This window comes from Heterodontus francisci, chromosome 32 (assembly GCF_036365525.1).
Source record: "Heterodontus francisci isolate sHetFra1 chromosome 32, sHetFra1.hap1, whole genome shotgun sequence".
NCBI lineage: Eukaryota > Metazoa > Chordata > Chondrichthyes > Heterodontiformes > Heterodontidae > Heterodontus > Heterodontus francisci.
The window spans coordinates 48,663,232-48,677,835 of record NC_090402.1 but is presented as its reverse complement, the minus strand read 5'-3'; positions in this window follow the sequence as shown (position 1 = coordinate 48,677,835).

The window sequence follows — 14,604 nt, the reverse complement described above, 5'->3', positions numbered from 1 at the left end:
TGAACACTGAACACAGTCACTCACACTGAACACTGAGTCACTCACACTGAACACTGAGTTACTCACACTGAACACTGAACAGTCACTCACACTGAACAGAGTCACTCACGTTGAACACTGAGTCACTCACACTGAACACATGCACTCACACTGAACACTGAGTAACTCACACTGAACACTAAGTCACACACTTTGAACACTGAACACAGTCACTCACACTGAACACTGAGTTACTCACACTGAACACTGTGTCACTCACTTTGAACACTGAACAGTCACTCACACTGAACACTGGGTCACTCACACTGAACAGAGTCACTCACGTTGAACACTGAGTGACTCACACTGAACACTGAGTCAATCACATTGAACACTGAGTCACTCACTTTGAACACTGAACACTGGGTCACTCACACTGAACACTGAGTGACTCACACTGAACACTGAGTCACTCACACTGAACACTGAGTCACTCACACTGAACACTGAGTCACTCACTTTGAACACTGAACACAGTCACTCACACTGAACACTGAGTTACTCACACTGAACACTGAGTCACTCACACTGAACACTGAGTCACTCACACTGAATTGAGTCGAACACACTGAACACTGAATCACACACTTTGAACACTGAACAGTCACTCACACTGAACACTGAGTCACTCACATTGAACACTGAGTTACTCACATTGAACACTGAGTCACTCACACTGAACACTGAGTCAATCACATTGAACACTGAGTCACTCACTTTGAACACTGAACACATTCACTCACACTGAACACTGAGTTACTCACACTGAACACTGAGTCACTCACACTGAACACTGAGTCACTCACACTGAACACTGAGTCACTCACTTTGAATACTGAACACAGTCACTCACACTGAACACTGAGTTACTCACACTGAACACTGAGTCACTCACACTGAACACTGAGTCACTCACTTTGAACACTGAACAGTCACTCACACTGAACACTGGGTCACTCACACTGAACACTGAGTCACTCACGTTGAACACTGAGTCACTCATTTTGAACACTGAACAGAGTCACTCACACTGAACACTGAGTCACTCACTTTGAACACTGAACAGTCACTCACACTGAACACTGAGTCACTCACACTGAACACTGAGTCACTCACACTGAACACTGAGTCACTCACATTGAACACTGAGTTACTCACACTGAACACTGAGTTACTCACACTGAACACTGAGTCACTCACACTGAACACTGAGTCACTCACACTGAATTGAGTCGCTCACACTGAACACTGAATCACACACTTTGAACACTGAACACAGTCACTCACACTGAACACTGTCACTCACATTGAACACAGTTACTCACACTGAACACTGAGTCACTCACACTGAATTGAGTCGCTCACACTGAACACTGAATCACACACTTTGAACACTGAACACAGTCACTCACACTGAACACTGTCACTCACATTGAACACAGTCACTCACACTGAACACTGAGTCACTCACACTGAATTGAGTCGCTCACACTGAACACTGAATCACACACTTTGAACACTGAACACAGTCACTCACACTGAACACTGTCACTCACATTGAACACTGAGTCACTCACACTGAACACTGAGTCACTCACATTGAACACTGAGTTACTCACATTGAACACAGTCACTCACACTGAACACTGAGTCGCTCACACTGAACACTGAGTCACTCACTTTGAACACTGAGTCACTCACACTAACACTAAGTCACACACTTTGAACACTGAACACAGTCACTCACACTGAACACTGAGTCACTCACACTGAACACTGAGTCACTCACACTAACACTAAGTCACACACTTTGAACACTGAACACAGTCACTCACACTGAACACTGAGTCACTCACACTGAACACTGAGTTACTCACACTGAACACTGAGTTACTCACACTGAACACTGAACACAGTCACTCACACTGAACATTGAGTTACTCACACTGAATTGAGTCGCTCACACTGAACACTGAATCACACACTTTGAACACTGAACACAGTCACTCACACTGAACACTGAGTCACTCACATTGAACACTGAGTTACTCACATTGAACACAGTCACTCACACTGAACCTAGTCACTCACACTGAACAGAGTCACTCACATTGAACACTGAGTCACTCACTTTGAACACTGAGTCACTCACACTAACACTAAGTCACACACTTTGAACACTGAACACAGTCACTCACATTGAACACTGAGTCACTCACACTGAACACTGAGTCACTCACACTAACACTAAGTCACACACTTTGAACACTGAACACAGTCACTCACACTGAACACTGAGTCATTCACACTGAACACTGAGTCACTCACTTTGAACACTGAACAGTCACTCACACTGAACACTGGGTCACTCACACTGAACAGAGTCACTCACGTTGAACACTGAGTCACTCACACTGAACACTGAGTCACTCACATTGAACACTGAGTTACTCACACTGAACACTGAGTCACTCACACTGAACACTGAGTCACTCACACTGAACACTGAGTCACTCACTTTGAACACTGAACAGTCACTCACACTGAACACTGGGTCACTCACACTGAACAGAGTCGCTCACGTTGAATACTGAGTCACTCACACTGAACACTGAGTCACTCACATTGAACACTGAGTTACTCACACTGAACACTGAGTTACTCACACTGAACACTGAGTCACACATTGAACACTGAGTTACTCACACTGAACACTGAGTCACTCACACTGAACACTGAGTCACTCACATTGAACACTGAGTTACTCACACTGAACACTGAGTTACTCACACTGAACACTGAGTTACTCACACTGAATTGAGTCGCTCACACTGAACACTGAGTCACACATTGAACACTGAGTTACTCACACTGAACACTGAGTTACTCACATTGAACACTGAGTCACTCACACTGAACACTGAGTTACTCACATTGAACACTGAGTCACTCACACTGAACACTGAGTTACTCACATTGAACACTGAGTCACTCACACTGAACACTGAGTCAATCACATTGAACACAGTCACTCACACTGAACACTGAGTTACTCACATTGAACACTGAGTCACTCACACTGAACACTGAGTTACTCACATTGAACACTGAGTCACTCACACTGAACACTGAGTCAATCACATTGAACACAGTCACTCACACTGAACACTGAGTCACTCACACTGAACACGGAGTCACTCACTTTGAACACAACTCAGTCACTCACACTGAACACTGAGTTACTCACACTGAACACTGAGTCACTCATACTGAACACTGAGTCACTCACACTGAACACTGAGTCACTCACTTTGAACACTGAACACAGTCACTCACACTGAACACTGAGTCACTCACACTGAACACTGAGTTACTCACACTGAACACTGAACAGTCACTCACACTGAACAGAGTCACTCACGTTGAACACTGAGTCACTCACACTGAACACATGCACTCACACTGAACACTGAGTCACTCACACTGAACACTAAGTCACACACTTTGAACACTGAACACAGTCACTCACACTGAACACTGAGTTACTCACACTGAACACTGTGTCACTCACTTTGAACACTGAACACAGTCACTCACACTGAACACTGAGTCACTCACTTTGAACACTGAACAGTCACTCACACTGAACACTGGGTCACTCACACTGAACAGAGTCACTCACGTTGAACACTGAGTGACTCACACTGAACACTGAGTCACTCACACTGAACACTGAGTCACTCACACTGAACACTGAGTCACTCACTTTGAACACTGAACACAGTCACTCACACTGAACACTGAGTTACTCACACTGAACACTGAGTCACTCACACTGAACACTGAGTCACTCACACTGAATTGAGTCGAACACACTGAACACTGAATCACACACTTTGAACACTGAACAGTCACTCACACTGAACACTGAGTCACTCACATTGAACACTGAGTTACTCACATTGAACACTGAGTCACTCACTTTGAACACTGAGTCACTCACATTGAACACTGAGTCACTCACACTGAACACTGAACACAGTCACTCACACTGAACATTGAGTTACTCACACTGAATTGAGTCGCTCACACTGAACACTGAATCACACACTTTGAACACTGAACACAGTCACTCACACTGAACACTGAGTCACTCACATTGAACACTGAGTTACTCACGTTGAACACAGTCACTCACACTGAACACTGAGTCACTCACATTGAACCTAGTCACTCACACTGAACAGAGTCACTCACATTGAACACTGAGTCACTCACATTGAACACTGAGTCACTCACACTAACAATAAGTCACACACTTTGAACACTGAACACAGTCACTCACATTGAACACTGAGTCACTCACACTGAACACTGAGTCACTCACACTAACACTAAGTCACACACTTTGAACACTGAACACAGTCACTCACACTGAACACTGAGTCACTCACACTGAACACTGAGTCACTCACTTTGAACACTGAACAGTCACTCACACTGAACACTGGGTCACTCACACTGAACAGAGTCACTCACGTTGAACACTGAGTCACTCACACTGAACACTGAGTCACTCACATTGAACACTGAGTTACTCACACTGAACACTGAGTTACTCACACTGAACGCTGAGTCACTCACACTGAACACTGAGTCACTCTCACTGAACACTGAGTCACTCACTTTGAACACTGAACAGTCACTCACACTGAACACTGGGTCACTCACACTGAACAGAGTCACTCACGTTGAATACTGAGTCACTCACACTGAACACTGAGTCACTCACATTGAACACTGAGTTACTCACACTGAACACTGAGTTACTCACACTGAACACTGAGTCACACATTGAACACTGAGTTACTCACACTGAACACTGAGTCACTCACACTGAACACTGAGTCACTCACACTGAATTGAGTCGCTCACACTGAACACTGAATCACACACTTTGAACACTGAACACAGTCACTCACACTGAACACTGTCACTCACATTGAACACTGAGTCACTCACACTGAACACTGAGTCACTCACATTGAACACTGAGTTACTCACTTTGAACACAGTCACTCACACTGAACACTGAGTCGCTCACACTGAACACTGAGTCATTCACTTTGAACACTGAGTCACTCACACTAACACTAAGTCACACACTTTGAACACTGAACACAGTCACTCACACTGAACACTGAGTCACTCACACTGAACACTGAGTCACTCACACTAACACTAAGTCACACACTTTGAACACTGAACACAGTCACTCACACTGAACACTGAGTCACTCACACTGAACACTGAGTTACTCACACTGAACACTGAGTTACTCACACTGAACACTGAACACAGTCACTCACACTGAACATTGAGTTACTCACACTGAATTGAGTCGCTCACACTGAACACTGAATCACACACTTTGAACACTGAACACAGTCACTCACACTGAACACTGAGTCACTCACATTGAACACTGAGTTACTCACATTGAACACAGTCACTCACACTGAACACTGAGTCACTCACATTGAACCTTGTCACTCACACTGAACAGAGTCACTCACATTGAACACTGAGTCACTCACTTTGAACACTGAGTCACTCACACTAACACTAAGTCACACACTTTGAACACTGAACACAGTCACTCACATTGAACACTGAGTCACTCATACTGAACACTGAGTCACTCACACTAACACTAAGTCACACACTTTGAACACTGAACACAGTCACTCACACTGAACACTGAGTCACTCACACTGAACACTGAGTCACTCACTTTGAACACTGAACAGTCACTCACACTGAACACTGGGTCACTCACACTGAACAGAGTCACTCACGTTGAACACTGAGTCACTCACACTGAACACTGAGTCACTCACATTGAACACTGAGTTACTCACACTGAACACTGAGTCACTCACACTGAACACTGAGTCACTCACACTGAACACTGAGTCACTCACACTGAACACTGAGTCACTCACTTTGAACACTGAACAGTCACTCACACTGAACACTGGGTCACTCACACTGAACAGAGTCACTCACGTTGAATACTGAGTCACTCACACTGAACACTGAGTCACTCACATTGAACACTGAGTTACTCACACTGAACACTGAGTTACTCACACTGAACACTGAGTCACACATTGAACACTGAGTTACTCACACTGAACACTGAGTCACTCACACTGAACACTGAGTCACTCACATTGAACACTGAGTTACTCACACTGAACACTGAGTTACTCACACTGAACACTGAGTTACTCACACTGAATTGAGTCGCTCACACTGAACACTGAGTCACACATTGAACACTGAGTTACTCACACTGAACACTGAGTCACTCACACTGAACACTGAGTTACTCACATTGAACACTGAGTCACTCACACTGAACACTGAACACAGTCACTCACACTGAACATTGAGTTACTCACACTGAATTGAGTCGCTCACACTGAACACTGAATCACACACTTTGAACACTGAACACAGTCACTCACACTGAACACTGAGTCACTCACATTGAACACTGTGTTACTCACGTTGAACACAGTCACTCACACTGAACACTGAGTCACTCACATTGAACCTAGTCACTCACACTGAACAGAGTCACTCACATTGAACACTGAGTCACTCACTTTGAACACTGAGTCACTCACACTAACACTAAGTCACACACTTTGAACACTGAACACAGTCACTCACATTGAACACTGAGTCACTCACACTGAACACTGAGTCACTCACACTAACACTAAGTCACACACTTTGAACACTGAACACAGTCACTCACACTGAACACTGAGTCACTCACACTGAACACTGAGTCACTCACTTTGAACACTGAACAGTCACTCACACTGAACACTGGGTCACTCACACTGAACAGAGTCACTCACGTTGAACACTGAGTCACTCACACTGAACACTGAGTCACTCACATTGAACACTGAGTTACTCACACTGAACACTGAGTTACTCACACTGAACACTGAGTCACTCACACTGAACACTGAGTCACTCTCACTGAACACTGAGTCACTCACTTTGAACACTGAACAGTCACTCACACTGAACACTGGGTCACTCACACTGAACAGAGTCACTCACGTTGAATACTGAGTCACTCACACTGAACACTGAGTCACTCACATTGAACACTGAGTTACTCACACTGAGCACTGAGTTACTCACACTGAACACTGAGTCACACATTGAACACTGAGTTACTCACACTGAACACTGAGTCACTCACACTGAACACTGAGTCACTCACATTGAACACTGAGTTACTCACACTGAACACTGAGTTACTCACACTGAACACTGAGTTACTCACACTGAATTGAGTCGCTCACACTGAACACTGAGTCACACATTGAACACTGAGTTACTCACACTGAACACTGAGTCACTCACACTGAACACTGAGTTACTCACATTGAACACTGAGTCACTCACACTGAACACTGAGTCAATCACATTGAACACAGTCACTCACACTGAACACTGAGTCACTCACACTGAACACGGAGTCACTCACTTTGAACACAACTCAGTCACTCACACTGAACACTGAGTTACTCACACTGAACACTGAGTCACTCATACTGAACACTGAGTCACTCACACTGAACACTGAGTCACTCACTTTGAACACTGAACAAAGTCACTCACACTGAACACTGAGTCACTCACACTGAACACTGAGTTACTCACACTGAACACTGAACAGTCACTCACACTGAACAGAGTCACTCACGTTGAACATTGTGTCACTCACACTGAATTGAGTCTCTCACACTGAACACTGAATCACACACTTTGAACACTGAGTTACTCACATTGAACACTGAGTCACTCACACTGAACAGAGTCACTCACGTTGAACACTGAGTCACTCACACTGAACACTGAGTCACTCACATTGAACAGTGAGTTACTCACACTGAACAGAGTCACTCACGTTGAACACTGAGTCACTCACACTGAACACAGTCACTCACACTGAACACTGAGTCACTCACACTGAACACAGTCACTCACACTGAACACTGAGTCACTCACACTGAACACTGAGTTACTCACTTTGAACACTGAACACAGTCACTCACACTGAACACTGAGTTACTCACACTGAACACTGAGTCACTCACTTTGAACACTGAACACAGTCACTCACACTGAACACTGAGTTACTCACACTGAACACTGAGTCACTCACTTTGAACACTGAACACAGTCACTCACACTGAACACTGAGTTACTCACACTGAACACTGAGTCACTCACTTTGAACACTGAACACAGTCACTCACACTGAACACTGAGTCACTCACTTTGAACACTGAACAGTCACTCACACTGAACACTGGGTCACTCACACTGAACAGAGTCACTCACGTTGAACACTGAGTGACTCACACTGAACACTGAGTCACTCACATTGAACACTGAGTCACTCACACTGAATTGAGTCGAACACACTGAACACTGAATCACACACTTTGAACACTGAACACAGTCACTCACACTGAACACTGAGTCACTCACACTGAACACTGAGTCACACACTTTGAACACTGAACACAGTCACTCACACTGAACACTGAGTCACTCACACTGAACACTGAATCACTCACTTTGAACACTGAACAGTCACTCACACTGAACACTGAGTCACTCACATGGAACACTGAGTTACTCACATTGAACACTGAGTCACTCACACTGAACACTGAACACAGTCACTCACACTGAACACTGAGTTACTCACACTGAACACTGAGTCACTCACACTGAACACTGAGTCACTCACACTGAACACTGAGTCAATCACATTGAACACTGAGTCACTCACTTTGAACACTGAACACATTCACTCACACTGAACACTGAGTTACTCACACTGAACACTGAGTCACTCACACTGAACACTGAGTTACTCACTTTGAACACTGAACACAGTCACTCACACTGAACACTGAGTCACTCACACTGAACACTGAGTCACTCACTTTGAACACTGAACAGTCACTCACACTGAACACTGAGTGACTCACACTGAACACTGAGTGACTCACACTGAACACTGAATCACAAACTTTGAACACTGAACAGTCACTCACATTGAACACTGAGTTACTCACACTGAACACTGAGTTACTCACACTGAACAGTGAGTTACTCACACTGAACACTGAGTCACTCACACTGAACACTGAGTCAATCACATTGAACACTGAGTCACTCACACTGAACACTGAGTTACTCACACTGAACACTGAGTCACTCACTTTCAACACTGAACAGTCACTCACACTGAACACTGGGTCACTCACACTGAACAGAGTCACTCACGTTGAACACTGAGTCACTCACACTGAACACTGAGTCACTCACATTGAACACTGAGTTACTCACACTGAACACTGAGTCACTCACTTTGAACACTGAACAGTCACTCACACTGAACACTGGGTCACTCACACTGAACAGAGTCACTCACACTGAACACTGAGTCACTCACATTGAACACTGAGTTACTCACACTGAACACTGAGTTACTCACACTGAACACTGAGTTACTCACACTGAACAGTGAGTCACTCACACTGAACACTGAGTCAATCACATTGAACACTGAGTCACTCACACTGAACACTGAGTTACTCACACTGAACACTGAGTCACTCACTTTGAACACTGAACAGTCACTCACACTGAACACTGGGTCACTCACACTGAACACTGAGTCACTCACACTGAACACTGAGTCACTCACACTGAACACTGAGTCACTCACACTGAACACTGAGTCACTCACTTTGAACACTGAACAGTCACTCACACTGAACACTGGGTCACTCACACTGAACAGAGTCACTCACGTTGAACACTGAGTCACTCACACTGAACACTGAGTCACTCACATTGAACACTGAGTTACTCACACTGAACACTGAGTTACTCACACTGAACACTGAGTCACTCACATTGAACACTGAGTTACTCACACTGAACACTGAGTTACTCACTTTGAACACTGAACAGTCACTCACACTGAACACTGGGTCAATCACACTGAACAGAGTCACTCACGTTGAACACTGAGTCACTCACACTGAACACTGAGTCACTCACATTGAACACTGAGTTACTCACACTGAACACTGAGTTACTCACACTGAACACTGAGTCACACATTGAACACTGAATTACTCACACTGAACACTGAGTCACTCACACTGAACACTGAGTCACTCACTTTGAACACTGAACAGTCACTCACACTGAACACTGGGTCACTCACACTGAACAGAGTCACTCACGTTGAATACTGAGTCACTCACACTGAACACTGAGTCACTCACATTGAACACTGAGTTACTCACACTGAACACTGAGTCACACATTGAACACTGAGTTACTCACACTGAACACTGAGTCACTCACACTGAACACTGAGTCACTCACATTGAACACTGAGTTACTCACACTGAACACTGAGTTACTCACACTGAACACTGAGTTACTCACACTGAATTGAGTCGCTCACACTGAACACTGAGTCACACATTGAACAGAGTCACTCACGTTGAACACTGAGTCACTCACACTGAACACTGAGTCACTCACGTTGAACACTGAGTCACTCACACTGAACACAGTCACTCACACTGAACACTGAGTTACTCACACTGAACACTGAGTTACTCACACTGAACACTGAGTCACACATTGAACACTGAGTTACTCACACTGAACACTGAGTCACTCACACTGAACACTGAGTCACTCACATTGAACACTGAGTTACTCACACTGAACACTGAGTCACTCACACTGAACACTGAGTTACTCACATTGAACACTGAGTCACTCACACTGAACACTGAGTCAATCACATTGAACACAGTCACTCACACTGAACACTGAGTCACTCACACTGAACACGGAGTCACTCACTTTGAACACAACTCAGTCACTCACACTGAACACTGAGTTACTCACACTGAACACTGAGTCACTCACACTGAACACTGAGTTACTCACACTGAACACTGAACAGTCACACACACTGAACAGAGTCACTCACGTTGAACATTGTGTCACTCACACTGAATTGAGTCGCTCACACTGAACACTGAATCACACACTTTGAACACTGAACACAGTCACTCACACTGAACACTGAGTCTCTCACACTGAACACTGAGTCACTCACACTGAATTGAGTCGCTCACACTGAACACTGAATCACACACTTTGAACACTGAGTTACTCACATTGAACACTGAGTCACTCACACTGAACAGAGTCACTCACGTTGAACACTGAGTCACTCACACTGAACACTGAGTCACTCACATTGAACACTGAGTTACTCACACTTAACAGAGTCACTCACGTTGAACACTGAGTCACTCACACTGAACACTGAGTCACTCACACTGAACACTGAGTCACTCACACTGAATTGAGTCGAACACACTGAACACTGAATCACACACTTTGAACACTGAACAGTCACTCACACTGTACACTGAGTCACTCACATTGAACACTGAGTTACTCACATTGAACACTGAGTCACTCACACTGAACACTGAGTCAATCACATTGAACACTGAGTCACTGACTTTGAACACTGAACACATTCACTCACACTGAACACTGAGTTACTCACACTGAACACTGAGTCACTCACACTGAACACTGAGTCACTCACACTGAACACTGAGTCACTCACTTTGAACACTGAACACAGTCACTCACACTGAACACTGAGTTACTCACTTTGAACACTGAACACAGTCACTCACACTGAACACTGAGTGACTCACACTGAACACTGAGTCACTCACTTTGAACACTGAACAGTCACTCACACTGAACACTGGGTCACTCACACTGAACAGAGTCACTCACGTTGAACACTGAGTGACTCACACTGAACACTGAGTCACTCACACTGAATTGAGTCGCTCACACTGAACACTGAATCACAAACTTTGAACACTGAACAGTCACTCACATTGAACACTGAGTCACTCACATTGAACACTGAGTCACTCACACTGAACACTGAGTCACTCACTTTGAACACTGAACAGTCACTCACACTGAACACTGGGTCACTCACACTGAACAGAGTCACTCACGTTGAACACTGAGTCACTCACACTGAACACTGAGTCACTCACACTGAACACTGAGTCACTCACATTGAACACTGAGTTACTCACACTGAACACTGAGTTACTCACACTGAACAGTGAGTTACTCACACTGAACACTGAGTCAATCACATTGAACACTGAGTCACTCACACTGAACACTGAGTTACTCACAATGAACACTGAGTCACTCACTTTCAACACTGAACAGTCACTCACACTGAACACTGGGTCACTCACACTGAACAGAGTCACTCACGTTGAACACTGAGTCACTCACACTGAACACTGAGTCACTCACATTGAACACTGAGTTACTCACACTGAACACTGAGTCACTCACTTTGAACACTGAACACAGTCACTCACATTGAACACTGAGTCACTCACTTTGAACACTGAACAGTCACTCACACTGAACACTGGGTCACTCACACTGAACAGAGTCACTCACGTTGAACACTGAGTGACTCACACTGAACACTGAGTCACTCACATTGAACATTGAGTCACTCACACTGAATTGAGTCGCTCACACTGAACACTGAATCACACACTTTGAACACTGAACAGTCACTCACACTGAACACTGAGTCACTCACATTGAACACTGAGTCCCTCACATTGAACACTGAGTCACTCACACTGAACACTGAGTCACTCACTTTGAACACTGAACGGTTACTCACACTGAACACTGGGTCACTCACACTGAACAGAGTCACTCACGTTGAACACTGAGTCACTCACACTGAACACTGAGTCACTCACATTGAACACTGAGTCACTCACACTGAACACTGAGTCACTCACACTGAACACTGAGTTACTCACACTGAACACTGAGTCACTCACTTTCAACACTGAACAGTCACTCACACTGAACACTGGGTCACTCACACTGAACAGAGTCACTCACGTTGAACACTGAGTCACTCACACTGAACACTGAGTCACTCACATTGAACACTGAGTTACTCACACTGAACACTGAGTCACTCACTTTGAACACTGAACAGTCACTCACACTGAACACTGGGTCACTCACACTGAACAGAGTCACTCACACTGAACACTGAGTCACTCACATTGAACACTGAGTTACTCACACTGAACACTGAGTTACTCACACTGAACACTGAGTTACTCACACTGAACAGTGAGTCACTCACACTGAACACTGAGTCAATCACATTGAACACTGAGTCACTCACACTGAACACTGAGTTACTCACACTGAACACTGAGTCACTCACTTTGAACACTGAACAGTCACTCACACTGAACACTGGGTCACTCACACTGAACACTGAGTCACTCACACTGAACACTGAGTCACTCACACTGAACACTGAGTCACTCACTTTGAACACTGAACAGTCACTCACACTGAACACTGGGTCACTCACACTGAACAGAGTCACTCACGTTGAACACTGAGTCACTCACACTGAACACTGAGTCACTCACATTGAACACTGAGTTACTCACACTGAACACTGAGTTACTCACACTGAACACTGAGTCACTCACATTGAACACTGAGTTACTCACACTGAACACTGAGTTACTCACTTTGAACACTGAACAGTCACTCACACTGAACACTGGGTCAATCACACTGAACAGAGTCACTCACGTTGAACACTGAGTCACTCACACTGAACACTGAGTCACTCACATTGAACACTGAGTTACTCACACTGAACACTGAGTTACTCACACTGAACACTGAGTCACACATTGAACACTGAATTACTCACACTGAACACTGAGTCACTCACACTGAACACTGAGTCACTCACTTTGAACACTGAACAGTCACTCACACTGAACACTGGGTCACTCACACTGAACAGAGTCACTCACGTTGAATACTGAGTCACTCACACTGAACACTGAGTCACTCACATTGAACACTGAGTTACTCACACTGAACACTGAGTCACACATTGAACACTGAGTTACTCACACTGAACACTGAGTCACTCACACTGAACACTGAGTCACTCACATTGAACACTGAGTTACTCACACTGAACACTGAGTTACTCACACTGAACACTGAGTTACTCACACTGAATTGAGTCGCTCACACTGAACACTGAGTCACACATTGAACAGAGTCACTCACGTTGAACACTGAGTCACTCACACTGAACACTGAGTCACTCACGTTGAACACTGAGTCACTCACACTGAACACAGTCACTCACACTGAACACTGAGTTACTCACACTGAACACTGAGTTACTCACACTGAACACTGAGTCACACATTGAACACTGAGTTACTCACACTGAACACTGAGTCACTCACACTGAACACTGAGTCACTCACATTGAACACT